The following is a 23,549-nucleotide window of genomic DNA, read 5'->3' on the forward strand; positions in this document are numbered from 1 at the left end:
AGCCCTAACCCTACCCCTAACCCTAGCCCTAACCCTACCCCTAACCCTAACCCTAACCCTATTCTAACATTAGTGGAAAAAAAAATTTCTTTATTTTTTTATTGTCCCTACCTATGGGGGTGACAAAGGGGGGGGGTCATTTATTATTTTTTTTATTTTGATCACTGAGATATAATCTATCTTTTTGGAAGATGGCGGCGCCCAGGGAGAACACGGACGGGACCCCGGCTGGATCGGTAAGTATGATGGGGTGGGGGGGGACCACGGGGGGGGGATCGGAGCACGGGGGGGGAATCGGAGCGCGGGAGAGGTGGAACGGAGCACGGGGGGCGTGGAACGGAGCACGGGGGGGCTGGAATGGAGCACGGGGGGTGGAACGGAGCACCGGGGGGGTGGATCGGAGTGCAGGGGGGGTGATTGGAGCACGGGGGGGTGATTGGAGCACGGGGGGAGCGGATAAGAGCACGGGGGGGAGCGGAGCACAGGACGGAGGGGAGCCGGAGCAGTGTACCGGCCAGATCGGGGGGCTAATCTTACGTGCGCCATCAGCAGCTTTGGGCTCTGTGTCATTAGTATCCTTACTATTAGAGCTCATGTTGGCTAAGCTAAACAGCTTTAAGCGTGGTGGTGGCAAACAACAGGTTAATAAGAGGCAGTGTCAGGTAGTAGGAAAATAGCCAGTTAATAATAGGCAATAGTTCTTTGCAGGAATGCAGATATTAATAAATAGGCAGTTTATATTGCAGAGAAATTGCTGGGCAATAATGGACAATGTCCTTATGTGGCAAATAATAGAGCAATATACCCAATGTGGCAAAGAAGAGGTTAATAAACGGCAGTCTCTCAGTATAACAGTCAGTGAATAATAGGCAGTATATGGAGAAAACACCAAACAAAAGTTCAAAATTGGTGTGAAAATGTCACTGAACCACTTCACAACTAAATATATATAGTTTTGGTAAATGGTATTATCATTTTTTTGACGAAATTCGGCAGGAGCTTGAAGAGCAACGTCACTGGGCCCGCCTCCACGCAGTAGAAACTTGCTGTGAGGTAAAAATTCAAAAATCACACCAAAATGGCGGGCGGAGTGTGTCACAGTACGGCACGTTTCTGATTGGTCGCTCGCAGCAGGCGGCAACCAATCAGACACTGGACACTGTTGATGTCACTTATCTCCGGACATTAGCTCCGGACATTAGCTCCGCACATTAGCTCCGCACATTAGCTCCGGACATTAGCTCCGGACATTAGCTCCGCACATTAGCTCCGCACATTAGCTCCGGACATTAGCTCCGCACATTAGCTCCGCACATTAGCTCCGGACATTAGCTCCGGACATTAGCTCCGCACATTAGCTCCGGACATTAGCTCCGGACAAAGCCACGGAAGTTGGCACAAATTGCAGGAAGTAGTATTCTAGGCAATTATATATTAGATTATATGTTGATATACATCCCCACATATACACAGAGCACATATTAAACTGCACTTAAAGATCACATCGATATACTCCGGCTATTTTGCTGAATCCATGATTAAAGAGTTATGTATCAAAGAAGGTAGAACATTTCCTCCCAAATTAAACGGCTCCCTTTGATGAAGAATTGGAGAGCCCTTACTTTTTGACCTGACGTTTGTTACTTAATCAGCATTAGTAATGAGGAATTTTCTAAGCAGCCAAAATGATTATTACATTCTTCATAAACTCATAGTCCTGCAAGACCAAGATAGCAAAGTAATTAATATCCATGATAAATGACTATGAACAAAGTCTTTGTAGCTTTCTTTTTTTAAAATTTTCACTGAGGAATTGAAAAAAAAGAAGTATTTAAGACTTTTCATGAGCGTCTCTACCTTTCCCCTTCTCTTTTGCTAGAAAAAAGTGCATTTAGAAGAGATTAGATAGAAAAGTCTATTTTCACCTTTTAGAAAATAGGGAGAAAATAACCCACGCAGTTCTTACAATGGCGATATTGTCCTGAGTAGACAATTCGCACCGAGGCAATGAAAGGTCCCTGATTCTAATTCACTTCAAGGTGCATCTAAATAACAAAGGATGATTGCAATATGTCTTTATCAACAACTGCCAGTCAGTAACTGGTTCGCCCTGGGCAAATAAATTAGTGAGTATTCGCTGGATTGGTTCATTACAACATAATTCTTCTGGAAGCTAAAGTGCTGACAGGTAGAGCAGTCCTAACAATACAACAGTGCCAATTGTTTATGTGAGGTTCATGTCCCTATAATTACACCAAGTGCTGCAAACACAGAAAAGAATAGATACACCTTTACTGGTCACTGAACTGGAAAATACTCCAAGGACATGGGTGAAATTAGGCAATATTTCTTTCTTTGCTTAGAGCTTTAGTCTCCGGCATTGCCAATCTAACCTAATAGGTTCCATCAGTGGCGGCATGCGCCAATGTGGAGAAGAGGATTAGGAATCTGATTACAGTAGTTACAAGGGGCACATATTGTAAAAATAAAAGGCTCAGTTTCTCTATAGTGCTAAGGTTAAGTGCACACTACACTTGCCTACAGAGTACATGGAGAGTGTTTCCCGACATATAGTGTACCTTTCCCATAGGCCCCCATTTATCGGACATAGGCCAATATTGTGTTCTTTCAGCCTCCAGTGACAGGTATGTGTCTGCATACAATTTGCCATACTTTTTGGAAAGAGGTGTGGACTATACTTTTCTAAACAGCAGGACACGGCAAAGACATCATGTGGTATATGTGTTTTTTGTTTTTTTTACATTGGGTCCTTATGAAGGATGGATACCTAGGCAACCATCTTTATTGTGGCCACTATCGGCCCCATCCCTTCTGAATTAATGTGCCTGGAGGTAGACAAATGTAGTGTGCACTAACCCTAAACCCTTGTTTCCCATTCTGTGCTGTACTTGTCTCGCTGAGTGTAGACAAGCCAGGCTTGCCCAGAAGAGGCATGATTAAGCGACTATCCGGTTTTCGCTAGAGCCTCTGGTGGTGAGGTTAGGCTTGGCTGCAGGTAGTCAACAGGTACCACTCCAGGGCAGTCCACGGGACTGCAGCAGCTGACCAAAGGGTCAGGGGCATGGGTTTGCAGTACAGAAGGCCTAAGACAAAAGAGTGGTTAGAACGGCCAGGACAGATAAAACAAGCCGAGTCAGTAAAATTAAACTGAATAATGTGAAATGGGTGCTAAACAAAGAGGTAAACCAACATTCGGGAGGGGAGTGGAGGGTGGAGCCGCCTAATAAATAAAGGCCTTGCTAGCACAGGGATACGCCAGGGAACATAATCTCTGCAGGACCTAGCAAGGTTAAATTCCTTCAGAAACCGGCCATACCCACCTAAGGCTAAGCAAATGCCATAAGTAATGCAGCAGGGCAGCATTAGGCAGACTGGCTAATGTGGGAAGAAACTGCATGGTGAACAGAAGGGTACTGCGTAGGCATTCGAGTTACTGCCATGACAGTATTGTACTCTATGTCGGAAATTTGGGCCCATAACCTGTTGCAAATTTCATCTTTCAGCGAAAATTGTCCAACACTCAGACATTGCAAGAGCAATATAGGTTTTACATAGGACAAACCATTTTCATCCTTATCACAACATGAAGACTTACAGGGAAAAACTGACATAAAAAACTGGAGTCACACAACACAGTTTAGAGGAACAACTACAAATAAAAAAAACTATCAACTAACAGAGCGTCATCTGCTCTCTGCTCAATACTCTTCCCCTCCAGCCTAAGCTTGAAGCTTTTGTTAATGCCAACAATACTGTGGTCTATCAGTGTCAAGAGTTGTCCTGACTGTGATATTTCTTAACTTTTCCTTCCTTAGGATGTAACTTAATGCTCCTGAGTAGCTCCGAATCTACTAATGTAATAAATAATAAAAAGGCAACTCATCCATCTTGTGCCATTTATATACTAAAACAGGAGAAAAATATGAGTTCTACTAGGTATATATACAAAATATAACAAAGTTTATTGTAAATATAACAAATAGTTACACAAATTCATATAAAAAAGACATATATAACAACACATGTGCAAAAGATTCCCTTGAAAAAGCGTTAGGAAGGGACGCGAAACGCGCGTCGGGGGGCTTTCTGTGCACACCCTACCCAGGACCCGCCTGTTCTAGCTATTGGTAAGCATCTGCCGGCCCTCCTTTATCACTACTATTACCCCCGTGTGGGGATTATGTATCTCTTGTTCTGGGGGGGCTAGTTAGATATATCATCTGGCAGATATACTTACCAGTGCCTTGTTACCTTTCTGCACATATACATGCACTTTAGGAGCGGACTCTGTCAGGGCATATATTGATTAGGCTAGTAGCGGGCCCTGTGGTCCCTGGTGTGTTATCTTTTGCACATGTGTTGTTATGTATGTCTTTTTTATATGAATTTGTGTAACTATTTGTTATATTTACAATAAACTTTGTTATATTTTGTATATATACCTAGTAGAACTCATATTTTTCTCCTGTTTTAGTATGTGATCTTGAGTGGGTATAATCCTTTGGTGTGTTTTTGGGTGATTTTTCACCCTCCCTACTGACGGGGATATGTCAGTGAGGTTTTTGTGGTTAATAATTGTGCCATTTATAGCAGCAAAGATGGGCCCTCACTGAAATCTGGACCAAGGTGACAATGCAACTTCAGCACCCCCTATAATTACTCCCTTGACCCCATTTTATTAGTGTAAGTATGTAGTATATAATTAATAATTAGAACAGTAGTGTTTCTCTGTGACAGACAATCCTTTAAAATGTCAAGGTAATGGAAGACTTAAAAAAATCAATTATAGTTCCCACTTGTCCTCATGCCTTCCATGCTAATGTAACTGAAGTGTGAACTGCACATGTGGAGCTCCATTTGGTACTGTATGATTCTATAAACCCATACTGATGTATGTAAAAGTTCCTTTAAAGGGTTGTCTCATTTGACATAGCATATCTGTAGGATATGCTATAAACTTCAAAGTATTATAAAGTTACGGTAGTTAAATAAAAAAAAAGAAAACATTGTACTCACCTGTCAAAGGCCCTCAAAGAACTCCTTATGCTGGTAAAGCTTTCCCGATCCTTTATGCGGGTCTTTGGTTTCCATGTGGTCATATGGAAAGACAGTGCAAATCACTGACAACAAGAAGGTGAATAGTCCACCATTTGAGTGTGTGGTCTTCAGCATTGGAAATTCCGAAAAACCATGTGGAGCGCCAGAGAAGCTGCTGCGGCGTATGCAGTTGAGTTCCTAGGACATGCGAGTACAATGTTTCCTTTTAATTTGAACTCCTTCCGGGGCCTAAAAATTATCCAGTATGGCGGCAGTCGGCTGTCTACTATTTCGCAAATCGAATCCCTCATATCTACGTCTCAGCAAATCACAAAATTTTTGGAGCTGATGTGCGTCAATCATTAACTGGTGAATTCAGATCAAATAGGGCTTGTTTTTGACAATATGACCCTCAATGCTTTTCAGTACAGCACCTCTGCTTGATCCGTAGGGATATGTCCAGATGAGACATAAAATTAGTTTCATGTAGCTTTTACTGTGGATTTTTACATAACAATGGTGCATGACAAGAATATAATTTCACTCAGTTGTAATTATCAATCAGGGAAACACCCAGGTTTGCCATATAAAATGCTTGGTCAGTGGACTAATGGTGGCTTTACTGTTGAGCTACGATGCAAGTCCATAAGCCAGTCTGGTAATGTGTTTCTAAATGCAGGTTCATCAGAAATCAGAGCTGGCACTTGGGTCAAGCTCCGCTCTGTCTTGTTCCTTTCTTCACATGGCCATATCTTGGAAGTTAGTGTTAAGCGTATTAAGTAAGACATTCCTCAGAGTCACAGCTGTGAATTAAGATGGTTTGCTGCGCTTGCTAGTTTACTACAGCAAAGAGGAGATAAGAGTGAACAAATTAATCAACTGCTCCGTTATTTCTTCCACAGACCGATCCCGCGTCCTGCCGCAATCACATGGATTTGTTTATAGCACCCTGTTGCCATTATGGACTATGCCTAGATGTAAAATGGCTCCAGCTATCAGTCTCATTTGCATAATTCAATCACAAAGTTTGTGGTAAATGGGGATTTTTTTAGGACCCACACAAAGATATTTTCTGGCTATGCAAAACATTTAACAAACATGATTGTATGAAGATAATATTGCGTAGAAAAGTTATTAGGTAAACACAAGGAGTCTTTGATAGAATGCTTTCTGCACATAACTATCTGATAATGCAACATTTTGGAAGACTGGAAAGACGCTTCGGCTTGGGAATAAAAGTTCCCTGGTCGGTGCAGATAAAAACAGGACACAAACTGATCAATGTGTTATCATCTATTTAGTGGATATTTGATTACTTAATTTATCTGAATGACCCCTTACACACTGTAAATAGGAGATGGCTGAAAGCTTGATTAGCTGACAGCGATTCCTCCCGATACCACCGTTAAAAGTGTTGTCCACTATTTATTTTACTCACTTATGTAATGTTATTAATTCCACAGCACTTTTCAGACATTATCATCACTGTCCCCATTGGGGCTCGCAATCTATAACCCCTATCAGTATGTCTTTGGGGGGTGGGAGGAAACCAGAGAACCCGGAGGAAACCCACACAAACACGGGGAGAACATACAAACTCCTTGCAGATGTCGTCCTTGGTGGGATTTGAACTCAGGACCCCAGTGCTGCAAGGCTGCAGTGCTAACCACTGCCAATAATTATTTAAAAAATTGGGACCACGGTCGTTCTAAAATAAAATTAAAACCATGCTTACCTTTCAGACTCCCACCAGATCCATCTGAGCTGGAAGAAAAAGACTCCTAGTTTTTACCTTCAGCTCGGATGGAAATTGACTGCTGCAACCGGTTGGCGATCACTTATGGGCTGCAATGCTCACTTGACACCTCTTGCCAAAAGAGTTAGCCAGGAGACCAGAAATCACACCACTAGCCAACAGCCAATTCCAAGGAGCAGTGGGGGTCACGTGAGGGACTTTTTTTGTTAGTTTTTTGGTTTTTAATTTTGGGACCTTTATGGTCCCATTTTCAAAATACATATAAGTAGTGGGCAACCCCCATAATACTTTGGACACTCAGCTCACAGAAGGGTATTTGCTTCTTTAAAAAGGAAGAAAGAGCTAAGTCGCTAGCAGACTCCTAAGATGATTGTGCATGTTGCAAATACAACATGTTTGATTCTTTTTTTTTTATTCCCGACAGCTTCAAAGTTGCAAAAACTGTTAAATAGTAGATAGTTGAACCATCAGAAATTGAAGGTTTTATTGACATCTAATACGAGTAGGTAACTTGAAAGCATACTTTCTCTACTTACAATGAGTTGGCAACTATTCTAGGAGCAACAGAAGTCTTCCAGAACTTTCTAGGTAGCAACCTGGATTCAAACTTTCTCATTACAGAATGGAAAAGGGGTGTGAATGGGTCAAGACCTGACTTTAAATTATTGAACATATTAAGAAAATATTTCCTAAAAGGCCCTAAACTGTGTTGATTTGGCCCATCGAATTCTACGATTAATCTCATACTTTTATAAAGATTCTGCTGTCTGTAGTTGCACAAGCGCTGAATGAGTTCAGTCAATGTTTATTGCATGCACACTAGAGGATGTATCCAGGGATGGCGGAGAAAGTAATCACACGAGTATATCATGCGATCACTGCTAACCCAAGTCTTATGGATGTCTAGTATAGCCCTGGTTAATAGAGTGCAGATAACGTAGCACTGGGATACCACGGCACAGAAATGATTATCTCACTTTTATCACTGATTTCAAATAAGAAACCCATGAAATTACTGCATGTAATTATTTGCTCTAAATTTTGTCTTTTCAATAAAGTTTTGTACATATTTTTGGTATTTCAAGACTCAGTTTTCTCCTTATTTTGTAATCATTTATGAGTCACCATTTACATGGGTATAAGTTATCATTTTTTACTGGTACCTTCACAGATTTAATTATCTGACTTAAGACTGGACTTATCAAAAGGGCACACTTTTTGTATAGTCAAAGGGGTTGTCCACTACTCGGACAACACCTTCATAATGCTTATGTTGCTGCTGCTTCACTTTCTTCGCCTTTGGACAATCGCCGGTGATTATAGCATTATTATTTTACAAGAGGAAAAAGTAGGGCTTTGAAAAGAGGTTGTCCAAGCAGTGGACATATCCTTTAAACTTGGCTATATCTGAACAGCTCTTCATTGTTTAGATACTATATACACGGACAACCGAAGCCTTTTGTGGAACAACCAGATTAAAGTATGATGAGATTTACAAATATATGGGCCAGAACAATAAAGTTTAGAGCCTTTTTTGGAATCCAGCCCTTTAAATACCGGGAGGAGATGTACATCCCACCAGAAGAGTGATATAAATGTATACTCCCTGATTGTCACATATGCGGGGTGATGTGCCCCATTCATCTCATTAGATAGAAACATTATACCTTTGACTTACAATTCTGTGGGAAGAAGGGTAAGCTCTGGTTAGAGCTCATTATATCAAGTTTTATATCCATCTACCATAAACCTTACTTAAAATGAAGATTATGAATTGTGGATTTACGGCCTCATTCTGGAAGCATATAAACTAGTAAAGCATTTGCATTTTGATTATACATCATGAATAATGCACTTGGGAACCTAAATTACATTTATTGTTAAATGTGTTACCCATTAGTTCCACCAATTTGTATACTAGGACAATAGTATTAGAGGAAATTGACACATTAAAATCGCTCAAGAAAAAACGCCACCTGACCTTCTCTAGAAAGTCGTTTGCTCCATTCCATACATATCTTGTATTATTCTTTTGCTATGTACTTTTATCTTTTTTGGTTGGGTAGATCCCTCCTAAATTGCGATAGATACATTACCACTTGTACCAATGCCATGAAGTCCTTTAAAGTAACACATTCCCTACAAAATGTTATTGAATTTCATATTTGCAAAGTAAATACTGGAAATAACAAAAAGTTGCTTCCTCACCTAGTGATCTTCAGTGACTCTTTCTGGTCCTTCCAATGTACTATGTGACCCCAGAATCAGACGAGCTGAATCATTCTTATGAAACTCAAAACGAGGCTCTCATAGGAATCAACAGAGAAAGTTTTGTAGCTGAAACCCCGGGTAATCAAATGTTATTGTGAACAGCAGTTATTGCACCAACTATTTGAGACATGGGGTACTACACGGGGTAGTAAAAAAAAAAATATTTAATTTATGCCTTTAGGTCAAATACAACAGCACAGCAGGATTTACTGAGACCTGTAAAATGATCACAGTAATCATAATAATTGATAAGCTTAAAGGGAATATGTCAGAAAGATCAACGATCCTAAGCCAACAATATAGGCATACGGTCTATAGAAAATTGAATAAAATAATGCCTTGTCATCTGCAATCTTATTCCAGAGAAATCCAGATTTTTATTATTATGTAAATTAGCTTTTACAATCTATAGGTCGGACACAGATCTCCCTTAAAATCTGCCTCTAGAGTGTATTTTAAATGAACTGAAGAATTACCAGTGTCGCATGTAATAACAGACAATCTGCTGTCCTGTTCTCACTGCAGAGCTGAAGGCAATTAAACTAGCACAGTACAGCAGAGCTGAGTTTTGCCTCATTACAAACACCTCTGCAGATTTCCTCTCACAGTTGCATTCAAGAACTGCTCTGCAGCAGAGCTGATAGCACTAACACTTTTTCAGCTTCCATCTCACAGCAGCCATTGTGGAGGGAGGGGCAGTACAGCTGAGCTGACAGCACTATAAGAGGAGAAATGCAGATGTGTTTCTTATGAGACAAAGTTCAACTCTGCTGTACTGTATTAGTTATAATCATACACAGCTCTGAAGTGAGGTCAGGAGAACAGACTGTCAAGTCATTACACGTCTCACACTGGTAACTCCCCCTTTCATTTAAAATAATATCTGGAGGAAAATTCTCAGGGAGATATGTGCCCGGCTTGTCGATCTTAACAGCTTGTTTGATATTAAGAAAAACATGGATTTCTATTAAATCATACATTGGATCACAGATACCAAGGTATCATGTTAGCTTTCTATGACCTACATGCCCATATAATCAGCTTAGGTGGGTTATTCAAGGTATGTCTCCAGATCTGAACCCAAATGAACACCTATGGGGAATTCTGTAGAGACAAGTCGTCATCACTCAACTCTCCAAAAGAGGTCGTACTTGAAGAATAAAAAATATACAAAATATACAGGATGTCATATAAATTACTAAATGCAGTCGATTTTGATGTGGGGTGCATTCATTTTTGTATCAACTAATTTGAGTACAACTGAAGATCTTGGAATGAAAGTTATATTATTCTACTAATTTCAAGTTATGGGTTAAAAATATTCTATGAAACTCGGTCTTGTCAAAATGTTGAAAATTGTTAATGTGTTCAAGTGAGATGTTGATTAAAATCTTACTTTTCAAAAGGGGTGTACTCATTTAAGTTGAGCACTATATATGTGAAGGTATAAGAAAAAGAACATGATCATCTGATGTTGCTTTTCAAGTCTCCAGCCATAGCGCCCTCTAGTGACACTGTATAATATTTCATTACATAACAGTGTGCATACGCCGTAAATGTCTCTAATCGAAAAACCTTTCTTATTATCTTTGGAAATGATCCTTTAATTCTCTTCCTAGTATCACTGCAGAACTAGTAATGCATCCAATAATCCCACATATTCATACAAATTGAGAATTTGTACCAGATGTATAAAATAAATAGGTATATTATACTGAAAATATCATCTGACATCTGGAGAAGAAAATGGCACATTTCCACTAGTAAAAGAAAAAATAAAGAGCTGTCCAGTGTGCTTAGTGCTCGTGTAATGCATTCCCCTATACTTTACCTTCTGTGGCGCCGATGAAGGTGAATATATAACACAAATTACCGCAGTGATGCTCAACATCTTCCCCTACATTAAGCTTTGTGTTTAAACACATCACATCGGACAAGACGCAGTTAAATTATCACTCTCACAAATCCGTGACACCCAGGAAACAAATCACTCACGCTCTCCAATATCCATTGAAATCTTGCTCCATTTAAAGCTTTCTTATCATTGACGCTGTCATTTGGTGTCTAATGGAAAGACATATTTTTCCTCCTCCCTAGAACATTCTATCAGGATGAACTCGTGAACTTTTTTTGGCAATATCATTTTTAGCTGCTAAATGTCAAAATCATACATCTCCTGAATGATGTGTCAAGGGTGGCAGTGACGGGCTCAGTTTTATTCCTCCCCCCTTCATAGAATATGTCTTTGGAGAGAGAGGAAAACATATGCTGGAAGTCTGTAACTACCGCGAGCTTAGCGAGTAGACGTTTGATTGAGGCTTGTCTTTGTGCACAGATCACTGGGGCTTCAGAAGATAATCCGTCCAGCTTTAAAAAATTGCAAGGGATCAGTAGCTTCAATCCGTACCTTATGGTAAGGATGGTTTGGGCTAAGTCAGTCGCTAATAACACAGTACAGAACCAGAGAAGCCCAATCTGTTTCCTCTATCTCCTTGTTACAGTGTATGCCGGCTTTATTCTACCCGCATACAGATTAAAGACTCAGTTTGCAGGGTGGGGGACATCAATGACCCTTTCTGAGGAGGCCATAAATATTAATAACAAGATGTGGATTCTCTGACTCCATACATGCATATATATTAACATAATTACAAAGAGAAACACATCAGCTATATATGATTGAAATATAAGCAGCTCGATGCCTTGTGAGCCGGTGTTGTGTTTTCTATAGGGTGACATCACAGGAGGATTAGGCGAGTTCCTCTTCTGGGTGATTAATAGACATGGTAAACATAAGAGTTTAAGTTGTGTCAAATTAAGCCAGACATGTCACTCGAAGCAAGGATCACCAATCTATGACTTGTCTACTTTGGACACATCATACGAAAAGAGCGATCACTAGAGAAGAACATCAAGGTCAGAAGAATAGAAGGAACAAGGCAAAGAGGAAGACCAGCAACCTGATGGCTTGATACAATCAAGATAACGTCGAAGAAGATCCTGGTGGACCTATCTAGACTTGCACCAGATCGACCTTCCTACAGAGAGTTCAGCCATCAAGTTGCCATGGCTTGAGATCGAGTTGATGGCCGTTAAGTAATAGAAATTGGTTCATGTGATTATTCTGCATTAGTGAAGAGGGCAGGGAACACCCACTTGTGGGCAGAAATAGTGATCAGAAAATATGAAATATATTTGATACACAAAGAAAAGTTATAAATATTTATATACCAATTGTAAATTATTTGGGACTACATGTTTTGTTCGTTGTGTTTTCAAGGTAGTCCACATTTAAGAATAGGAATATACTCACCCTCGGACGCGCCCTGCTTCTTTCCGGCAACCTTCCTTCCTAAGAATCAGCCCTTCCAGGACCTTCGGTGACGTCGCGGTGACGTCACGGCTTGTGATTGGTCACGCGAGCGGTCATATGGGCGGCCGCGCGGCCAATCACAAGCCGCGACGTCACCGCAAGGTCCTGGAAGGCTGATTCTAAGGAAGGAAGGTTCCCGGTTAGTACCAGGACGCGTCAGAGGGTAAGTATTGCGATATTTTTTATTTTAATTCTTTATTTTACACTAAAATATGGATCGCAGGGCCTGAAGGAGAGTTTCCGCTCCTTCAGACCCTGGGAACCATGGAAACCCAATGCACTGCATTGGGTTTCGGCCGACCCCGACCCCGACTTTTTTATAGGATCGGCCGATTTCACTCGACCCGACTTTTGAAAAAGTCGGGTTTCGTGAAACCCGACCCGATCCTATAAAAGTAAAGGTCGCTCAACCCTAGTGGTGAGTTCTCCTTCAATGGAAGTCTTCAAACAGAGGTTGGACATACATGTCTGAGATGGTTTAGTGAATCCTGCATTCAGCAGGGGGTTGGACATGATGACCCCGGAGGTCCCTTCCAGCTCTAACATTCTATGATTCTATGTCCATTTTTTATTCAAGTGACAGATCCAAACAAGCCACACATGCCTATAAGTAAGTGAAAATGAATCAGTGCACATCCCGTGTGCTGTCCGTGATTAATATTGCAATGAATAGGTGAAGCTTTGCAAGGTATTTTTTTATGTCAATGAGAAATCATTTATGGTAAAAACTGACACACGGACCAAACACTGATGAAACCTGGATCCAAAACACCAATGAACAAGGGTCCATGTCTCAACGTAGGAAAAAAATTCCGAAGGTCTGAATGAAGCCTTACAGTTTGCAAATGAATGCAGTACGGAATAATGGAGCATTTCTTTTTTTTTTGCTCTGCTCTTATACTAAAGCTTAAAGAAACATTTTGTCGTCAATGAATAAAGCTTTTAGAAAAATCTGAATTTTTTGTATTGATGAGTACAGGATATAACATAGGAATATTTAAACAGATTTAAAAGAGTAAAATCTCCAAAAAGACGATTTTAAGAGCTGCCAGTAATTGTAATCAGCGTGGTTTGAAAGCGCTGTGACAGCCATTTTCAGGTTAGCAGTGATGAATAATACAATCTGTGCTGTGTGATCAATGAATTCCAATCGGCTCCTGCTGCTAAGAATAGTCCTCACATCAGCAAATCCCCAAATCATCCGAAACAAAACCAGGTTTGCTCTGAACATCTAGGTTTTCCCACAGGGCTTCCTGCTGGAAAACCATGACCTCCTACTATATATGTGAGCAGATCAGACAGGTTTGCAAATGAAATCATGTGTTTTTTGGATGCAGCTGCACCTAAACCACCACCTATGTCCTCATCCTTAGGTTGGAAAGATCTGGATGGCACAAATAGAGCAGCACAGTAAGGAGCAAGATGGGGGTGAGAGTGGTGGTAGCACTCACCTGTGAGGGTTGTGTAAGGACACAAGACTCCTAGAAGCTTGATGTGCTGTAATCGCAGCCCTGTGGCTGGAGGAGAGTATTGTCCAGATAACAGTTTGGCAAAGCAGAGATTACCACGATGTGTGGGCCTCGTTCATGGAAAGGATGGGATCCGGAAAATATAAACAAGGATTTTTTTTAGTCAACCAACGCGTTTCGACACAGGCTAACACCTTTCTCAAGGTAAAAAAACAAGTGTTCATCCTTAGGTTGGCATATAAGGCTACATTCCCACCATGGGCTTTTACTGAGTTTTTGATGTTGCAGATTCTCTGCACAATTTCTGCACTGAATAATTAAAATAGATTACTTACATTTTTCGAAAATACGCCACCCCTACCTGCTCCTACCAATGAGTGCATGAACTTGGGGTAACGCTAAGGTGTTACCTGCAAACTTGTGCTGCTATTTGCGGTTGCAGGTAGAAACAGATTGGAAATGTGTGAAAGCAGTCTTAGGGAGGAGCAAAAAGCGTAGATTCTCTCATCCAAGAATTTAATCAGATGAGGATAATCCAATTTGTCGCCTCCGGCACATGCACAATGCCAGCTATCGGATCACAGCTATATACTGTACACAGATAGCAGGCGCCATTTTCAAAAAAATTTTCTAGCTGAATAACATGAAGAACAGGTATTATTGGCACATGAAACATGCAATTACACTGCAAAGCAGGTGCCACGGCTGGCTGGCACCTGCCTGCAAAAGGTTTTTCTTTTTTTAGGTATGTACAGATATTCATTAAAACAAAAAGAAAAAAGTGAGCTGCACAGCTGCAGAGTCCAAAGAGATGCTGAATGGAGACTTTCAGTAAGTGGTAATCCAATAGGTAAACGGAGGTGAAAATGAGAGATCAAATCATGGTAAATCATAGAACAAACGCGGCAGCACTCACCGGTCCTGTAGTCAGAAGTTCCTTTATTCAAATATAGACAAACATCTTCACGGCTCGGGGGAACAGGGCAGGACAGGGACCCATAGAAGCGCTGTTTCAAGCGCGAAGCGGCCGTCGTCTCCTTCTGCACACTCCTCTCACTGCCCTGTTCCCCCGACAGATATTCATTATGCGAACTGAGGGGCAGGTCAGTGAGGGATCAGTGACCTGTCAGTAGTCTACATTATGAATATCTAATCAGAGCACAAGATAAAGACCCTCCTCCAGGCCTGCCCTGGGGCGCGAGCATATCACTAACTAAAAACTGAAAATAAAGATTAAACAACCACAAGAAGGATTTCATCAACAAAGGTATTCATTTTAATCAGTATAACGGCGTCAACCTGGCACTGTGAATAGGTTATTGTGCACAATCCTGCTGACAGGTTCCCTTTAATGTGGTTTAGGCACATTGTGGGTCTCCGAAGGGAGGCGGGCATTTTGATTTGAGAGAGCAGAAAAAGCTGATTTTTTTTTTTGGTAGGGGGAGCCATAGTGCTTTTCCAGAGCCATTGTGCTTCCAGTGACGTGGAAGCCCCTATATTTCCATTAACAGATGATGGACCTGAGTGGGGAATTGTTTTTTTGGTGGAGTTGAAGTTTTTATTGGGAACATTTTAAGTAACATTTTGGATCACATTTATCTTGTGCTCTATGCTGAGCACTTACATAATGGTTCCCATCTAAATCTCTGAATGACGTGATTCAGATGAAACTTGAGGGATCCATTCACTATGAGTCAGTAGAGGTACTCTGGACTTCTGGCCTCTGTTCAGTGATGTCATCCTTTTCAGAGGTGCACAAAACTGTGGCTGATCGCGCTTTTACACAAGCTTAAAAAAACGGATATAGTAGGATCACAGACCAGATGGTGTCCACATTGTCTCCATCTGCTTTATTATATGGAATCTTCTGCCGAGGTTTGTTAAGAATAAATGTTGGCTTTGACTAAGAATAATTAGGATTTTTGCAAATATGCTTGAAATACAAAAGACATATACAGGACATAAGTCAGTTAACTCTCGAGTGAACTACATAATTTCTGTAGCATACGGCCTGCAGTTTTTCTAATTGCTCATATGGCTAGAAGAACTGCGCTAAAGCCTGATGATATTACAACGATATCAGTTTTATAATTTTTTAAATGTTTCGCTGTTATCACACACTAAAAAACACTTTCTATACAAAATAATATGTTTGCATCGCCATATTTTGATTTTTATTCAGGATTTGTTTTATGAAGGTTTTTTTTTAAACCTTGTGGAAAAAGTGATAAGACCGCTTTACTCTTTGGGTCAGTACACTTACAGCGATACCTCATTTATATAATTTCTTTTAATGTTTTGCTGCTTTTACACATTAAAATCTGTTTTTATAGAAAGAAGAGTTGTGTTTGCATAGCTACATTCGGAGATAACTTATTTATGTCTTCTTTATTTTACAGAGCTGTACGGTGGCTTGTTTTTTTGCAGGACAATTTGCCATTTTCAGCAACAGCATTTTTATTAACATTTCTCTTTTTGTATACATATTATTCCACTTTTTGTTTGGAAGTATGATGAAAGCATAGTTTCTGCCACTTTTTTTTGACAGTGTTCACTGAAGGGGTTAACTAGTATGACAGTTTTATAGATCGGGTGGTCCCACTCACAATCTAAGGCCGGGGTCACACTACAGCGTAATATGGATGAGTGTAAAGCGAGAAAAAAATCGCATAGCACTCGGCCCAATGTTAATCTATGGGGCAGCTCACATCATCCGTTTTTGTCTCGTCCGTATTACACTTGAGAGTGAAATTGCAGCATGCTGTGATTGTCCATGTATCTCAGCTGAGAAACGCCAATGCAAGTCTATGGGTGAGAGAAAAAAAAAAAATCGCACAGCACACGGACCATCAGTGTGACTTGCGAGAAATTCTCAGGCATTGGGCAGGTGACAGAAAAGGCTCAGCCATTATTTGCTCATTTTGCAAGTGTTTGAGAAAATCTCACCATACGGATGACACACGGATACTTTTTTGAGAAAAAAACGCATCCTGGCATTGCACACGGATGACATCCGGATCACCATACGGAAAACATTTGTGCAATTCTCAGCAGACAAAATCGGACAGATTTTTTGTACATTGTGTGTGACCCCGGCCTTTTAAATGCTGCGATCGAACTTGATCGCGACATCTAGGAAATAAGAAAAGGTTATCATCATTGGGACCTGAGCCAATACGGACCGATGATGTCGCCGAACAGAGCCTTCGTTCTGCACTGGAATCCCAATGCTTGCAGCACACAGGGAAAATGTCAGCGCTGCACAAAGTCGAGCAAGCACCAACGTTTATCTACCATTGGCGGTCATGAAGGAGTTAAATCACAAAAAATTGGCCATTGAGATTCTGCTTTGTGGCTGTTTAGTTATTCTCTGTTCTTTATAAAAGAGGACTTAAAGAGATTGTCCACTACTTAAACATTGATGACTTATACTAAGGATAGGTTATCAATGTCTGATCGGTGGGGATGCAACATCTGGCACCAGTGCTGTTCAGCTGTGTTGGCGGCGTACAGAACATGGTGGCCTCAGCTGGGTGCTGCACATCTGGCACCTAATTATTTGAGAAGGGAGCTTATATGCAGTAGCCATCTTTGACCACTATAGAGTTGACTGAGCAGTTTCGCCCACCACTGACACTGGGAACAGCTGATCGGTATGGGTGCTGGATGTTGCACCCCATCAATGTTAAAGTATTAGACTACATATTGAATTGCTTATTTAATGGCCCAACAGATAAATTTTCACATGGATTCTCTTTTTGTATTCTCATTTACCTTATAGTTAATAACCCATCCCCTTAAATGAGTTCACTATTTCCCCTCTCAATAACCCTCACTTATTCTATATTTTCTTCTCTTGTTTCTTTGCTAGCTTTAGAAGTCTTAGAATGTCTCAAGATATGGAATATTCCTTTTCATTCTCCATTTCTGCTACTTTAGCTCAATGAGTTGTGATCTTGGATTCAAACTGAATCATGTATAATGGGAATGCTGAATATTACAATGTCAGACCTATTGAGAGTACACTCATTATACCTTATATGTTATTTGTGAGACTGAATATGGCTTACTTCATTGTATGCTCTTCTTTATATTCTGCTTTAACAAAATCTGTATATTATGAAAATCTTTAACAGAAATAGATTAAACATAAAGTCTATTTATGCAGCAAGAGGCCTATATAGGAGTGTAACTAGAAGATCCTGGAGGTGAACTTTTGAGTTGACCCCCACTACCCATCGTACCTCTAATTGACTTGTCAAAAAAGGGATCCCTGTGGCAATCTTCTAAAAGACAACCTATGATTAGAAAATGGTGGGATGCCAACTGTAGGGGGCTTAGGATGCATTTTACCGCTGAGCGGGATGTTTTTTGTTTAGCCGGAATCGGGAACCCAGTGCAGTGAGCATTTTACTATATCCTTATTAGGGTTTGTTTCCACGGTCAGAAAGAGCTGCGTGTTTGATGCTGCGTAGAGCCGCAGCGTCAAACACGCAGCATCCAGGTGTTACAGCATAGTGGAGGGGATTTCATGAAATCCCGTCTCCACTATGCATTAAAAGATGCAGGCGGCATACCCGTGAAAACGGACATGCGGCGCGTCTTTCCAGAACGCAGCATGTCTGTTCACAATGCGGAGACGTTACGTCGCAAAACCGCATCTAATCATTAGTCACATGCATAGTAACTGCGTAAAATCAGCTTACTATGCAGTCTCCTAATTTACATGCTGTCTTACCTGTCCCACCGCCGGAGGTCCGTGTCCACTGCAGTTCTCAAGAAATTAACTTACCGCAAGAACAGCCGTGCAGATGACCAGAGGTTATCTTAGGTCACTAGGCTGGTTCTCACGGTCAGCTGATTAGCTGATTGTGAGAACACGGCAGTGTAGGTGACCGCCGGAGAGTTATCTCCAGCCATCATCTACAAGCTCTGCTATGTCTGGATGTCAGGCATCCAGATGTAGCAGAGCTGAACTCCTCTTGGGACACTTGTTATTAAATGGACTATGTCAGACACAGGGAGTATACTGTTGGTTTATTATTTTTTATTTTTTTCCAGGCGAACAAGGGTGTTGCAGGAATGAGCGTACAATAAAGATGTCAAAACTGTGTGGTGTTTTATAGAATTAAAATAGTTTATTCTGCATGTGTATGTTTTATTAACCCTTTACCATCTATAGGATTAGTAATGGTAGGTATCTTATTGATGCCTCTCCATTACTAAGCCGGCTTAATGTTAATTTACAAAGGTGACATTAACCCCTTATTACCCCATATGCCACCGCTACAGCACTGGAATTGGCGCATCTTACAGATGCGCCATTTCTGGGATGGCTGGGAGCTGGTATTTGTAGCTAGGGTGGGCCAATATCCATGGTCCCTTCCTAGGCTACGAATATCAGCCTGCAGTCGTCTGCTTAGCCTTTCTGGCTAATAATTATAGGGGACCCCACATCATTTTTTTTTGGTTCCCCTCATTTTAATAGCCACTAAAGGCTAAATATACAGTATAGCTGTGGGCGGAAAATCATAGCCTGGGATGCTCCATGGGTATTAACCCTTTCCCAGGCTACAAACATCAGTGCCCCAGTCACTGGCTTTCCCTCTCTGGAGCAGAAAATTGCGCGGGAGCCCACACCATTTTTTTTTTAAATTAAACATATTGCGGTTAAGGCCGGGCTCACACTTGCAAGAAACTCACATGAGTTTCTTGCCTCAATACCTGGTACTGCCGCCTGCACTCGGACCGGAGGGTTCAGCTACATAGATAGATCTATAGATAGATAATAGATAGCTCTCTAGATAAATCTATCGATAGATAGATGATATAGATAGATACAATAGATACGATCTATCTATCGCTATATCTATCTGTGTATCTATTATCAATCTATAGATGTATGTATCTATTTATCTATCTATCTGTGTGTGTAAACATTATTCTTCAATGGAGTATGTAAAAGAAGAGGTTGGACAAGAAATGACATCACAATTCTATTTTTTTGTATATCTTTATAAAGCTTACAAAAACACACAGAAATCCGCATGAAAACACATGTAAAAACGCATCAAAAACGCAGGGGACCTGCCAGTGACCTCAGGTGCAGATTTGGCGCAGATCTTACCTGCGTCAAATCCTGATGCAATCCTGACCATGGAAACATACCCTAAGCTGCTCCAATTTCAGAAGATCAGGGCAGAGCATCGCCCCTCTCCTCCCAGTGTGTCTGGCACTTCTTCCGCTGCCCTTCCGTGTCTCATTGCAGCTACAGCAATTGTTCAACTCCTTGGTTATGGGGTCCAACCAGGTTCCTAAGACATACACAGTAAATTACTTGTGCTAAAATCCTGTATGCCTCTGTGTCATACAGAGGAATATTGGTCTTATTTGATAAATCTAGGCTATATTTTTTTCCTTTTAAACTGTAAATTTTTATTGAAGTTCCAGAAAAGATAAACTTCACAATAAGATTTGGGAAACAGCCATGGAAACATAAAATATTATAATAGCAATGACAAAATGGGGAACAATAAGAGGAGAGAAGGGAGGAAAACAAAAGTGGGAAATCTGGGCTATTTTCTCCATTGCCCAACAACACTTTTCACAAACAGACTTCAATGAAAATAACCCCACCAATATTACTCCATGTGATTAGAATATTATCTGGGAGTATTAATGCAGCCTCCTATCTATACATACATAGCTGCTTATAATTGTATATGTGCTGAGGTCACAGTGACGATGCTCCATTGCTGGTAGTGTCACTACAGTGATGTCACAATTTACCGGACAGTTCTAGATGCCGTGTAACGCCCAATTTCGTTGAGGGTTGTTGAAGGCGTTGGAGAGAGAGGATTGTGGCGTTTAGTGAGAGCAAATATAGCGAATAAAAAGCGATTTAAGCGTATTATGTCTGATTCAGACAACAGCAGTGATGAGGATTTCCATCCGGTGAGCCATCACCTCTCTGCATTATTCTTATATACTACTAATCTATGGTCTATGATGATTTATGTCACAACTTGTTAGAATGATCAATACTGCTGATTGTTGGCTCTTTAATACCTGATAATGAAGAGTAGTATTCCTGTTTGGGTATTGGGCTAATAAATTGCGAGTTTGACCTTAGGAAATAACAAAAGAGTTTATAATCCATCTTACTAGACCGTCACTAACATTATTAGTATTAATATAAGAATAACATGCCCCCCGCACCCCAGATCCGTTACCTCATGTGCCCTGGTGTTATTTTCACACCTTACTGATGTTTCTGATGATTTATGTGACATTGGGGGTCTTATATTTCTTCTCTTTTTCTAGTCCCATCCCAAAAAAAGACCAAGACTTCCAGACTATCAACAGGAAGCTGGATTCGGTCCTGGGATAACACCTATAGACCCAGGTACTGATCCCCGACACAATCTAGTCTGCTGATATGTGCCCTAAAGGTACCGTCACACATAACGATATTGTTGCCTTTTGTGATGTAGCAATGATATCGTTAAGGAAATCGTTATGTGTGACAGCGACCAACGATCAAGCCCCTGCTGGGAGATCGTTGGTCGCTGAGGAAAGTCCAGAACTTTATTTCGTCGCTGGATCTCCCGCTGACATCGCTGAATCGGCGTGTGTGACACCGATCCAGCGATGTCTTCACTGGTAACCAGGGTAAACATCGGGTTACTAAGTGCAGGGCCGTGCTTAATAACCCGATGTTTACCCTGGTTACCAGCGTAAACGTTAAAAAAGTACATACTTACCTTCAGCTGTCTGTCCCCGGCGTTGTGCTTCTCTGCACTCCTCCTGCATCCTGTGTCAGCGCCAGCCAGCCGGAAAGCACAGCGGTGACGTCACCGCTCTGCTTTCTGGCTGACCGTCGCTGACAGTGCAGAGGAAAGCAGAGCGCCGGAGGACAGACAGCTGAAGGTAAGTATGTAATGTTTGTTTTTTTAACGTTTACGCTGGTAACCAGGGTAAACATCGGGTTACTAAGCGCGGCCCGATGTTTACCCTGGTTACCGGGGACCTCGGGATCGTTAGTCTGTGTGACAGCTCTCCAGCGACCAAACAGCGACGCTGCAGCGATCGACATCGTTGTCGGTATCGCTGCAGCGTCGCTTAGTGTGACGGTACCCTAATAGTAATGGGGTTATAAGAGCAGCTTTGCTCGGGATTGTAGGGTTTGCAGCCTCTATACTTTCTTTTTTCTTTTTTTTTAAATGTCTTGTGTGTGACTTAAAGATTAATTACATGAATGGCCTATTCTTAGTAAAAGTGTCAGTGTTTGATCAATGGGGGTCGGATCCTCAAAAACATCCTTCATTGTAAGCTGAGGCTTGATCGCTTTGGCAGCCGTTTCTGGTACTGCAGCTCACACAATGGGACTGGGTTAGAAACAATGAAGGGGGCAATGAATATTTTTCCAGTGGCTCTGCGGCCCCTTCATTGTTTAGATAAGACCCACACCAATCATTTTAAGCCTATCCTAAAGGCCCCTTCACATTAAGCGACGCTGCAGCGATACCGACAACGATCCGGATCGCTGCAGCGTCGCTGTTTGGTAGCTGGAGAGCTGTCACACAGACCGCTCTACAGCGACCAACGATGCCGGTAACCAGGGTAAACATCGGGTAACTAAGCGCAGGGCCGCGCTTAGTAACCCGATGTTTACCCTGGTTACTATGCTAAAAGTAAAAAAAAACAAACACTAGATACTTACCTACAGCCGTCTGTCCTCCAGCGCTGCGCTCTGCTTCTCTGCACTCCTCCTGTACTGGCTGGGAGCCGGAAAGCAGAGCGGTGACGTCACCGCCCTGCTTTCCGGCTCACAGACAGTACAGGAGGAGTGCAGAGAAGCAGAGCGCAGCGCTGGAGGACAGACAGCGGTAGGTAAGTATGTACTGTTTGTTTTTTTTACTTTTAGGATGGTAACCAGGGTAAACATCGGGTTACTAAGCGCGGCCCTGCGCTTAGTTACCCGATGTTTACCCTGGTTACCAGTGAAGACATCGCTGGATCGGTGTCACACACGCCGATCCAGCGATGTCCACGGGAGATCCAGCGACGAAATAAAGTTCTGGACTTTCTTCAGCGACCAACGATCTCCCAGCAGGGGCCTGATCGTTGGTCGCTGTCACACATAGCGATTTTATTAACGATATCGTTGCTACGTCACAAAAAGCAACGATATCGTTAACAATATCGTTATGTGTGAAGGTACCTTAAGTATTGCCACCAATCTTCATGTCCTGGAAGATCCTTTTAATTATAAATTATTGCTGCTACCTATAATACCCGTCTAACATATATATTTTTTTTTTACTTCCTCAGATCTAATTACATCTATTCCGTCATGCAGCAATGACATCTACAGGTAGGATCAATCACATCTTCTCCACCTCTGAGCTTCGGTCCCATTGGGAGACATTTCCATTGGGGACAATCGGTGTCCTACATCCCGGCTTTATATATGATCCTGGTGGTTCCTGGGCTCTGAATTATTTCATCTTATTCATTTATATCAATAATTTCACCCATATTTTAATTTAGTTTTAATATTAGAATTTTCCCCATTGATTCTTATTTCTGTATTTGTTTTCACAGTAACATCAATGTCATT

At 41.4% G+C, this 23,549-nt stretch overlaps 1 protein-coding gene across 6 annotated transcripts in view; it reads right to left on the reverse strand.

Moving 5' to 3' along the window:
• MACROD2 (mono-ADP ribosylhydrolase 2) overlaps window positions 1-23,549 on the reverse strand; it is a 2,991,260-nt gene that overhangs the window by 672,725 nt on the left and 2,294,986 nt on the right. The window lies entirely within an intron of this gene.

This window comes from Ranitomeya imitator, chromosome 5, assembly GCF_032444005.1.
Source record: "Ranitomeya imitator isolate aRanImi1 chromosome 5, aRanImi1.pri, whole genome shotgun sequence".
Lineage (NCBI taxonomy): Eukaryota > Metazoa > Chordata > Amphibia > Anura > Dendrobatidae > Ranitomeya > Ranitomeya imitator.